Source organism: Suncus etruscus, chromosome 3 (assembly GCF_024139225.1).
Source record: "Suncus etruscus isolate mSunEtr1 chromosome 3, mSunEtr1.pri.cur, whole genome shotgun sequence".
In the NCBI taxonomy this organism is placed as follows: Eukaryota; Metazoa; Chordata; class Mammalia; order Eulipotyphla; family Soricidae; genus Suncus; species Suncus etruscus.
In genome coordinates, this window is record NC_064850.1 from 14,763,817 (window position 1) to 14,764,254 (window position 438).

The window sequence follows — 438 nt, forward strand, 5'->3', positions numbered from 1 at the left end:
GTACTCGCTTCAGAAGCACATACACTAAAATTGGAGCGATACAGAGAAGATTAGCCTGGCCCCTGTGCAAGATTTTACTGAGTTTTCAAATTGTGAGGGGCACAGTCTTTGCTGCACCTCCTGCCCCAAACCTCAGTTTAAAAGTGCCTGGTGGCTGGGCTGGGGGAAAGAAAGTTTGGGTCATATTGATTCTTCTCATCTTCCAATCCAATGACATCAAAATATTCCTCGATTCTTATATTTAATTCAGTTTGGTTCAGCATCCCAGGGCTTCTGTTTGTGTCTCACTCATATGACTTAGTTATGCAGAAGAACACACAAAGTACAACTGAGGAAACCTGAACCAGGATCCACTGTCACTGACAGGGGTGCCTTGAGATTCAACATACATCCTTGACCATGTTCTTCTTAGTCGCAGATAGATGAGGGTGCATCAGA

The 438-nt window shown here is 44.1% G+C and overlaps 1 non-coding gene across 1 annotated transcript; it reads left to right on the forward strand.

The window, feature by feature from the left end:
* On the forward strand, positions 1 to 110 carry LOC126004900 (U6 spliceosomal RNA). Its single transcript, XR_007494121.1, has one exon. It is a non-coding gene; the product is annotated as a U6 spliceosomal RNA (small nuclear RNA).
* Positions 111 to 438: the final 328 nt, after the last annotated feature.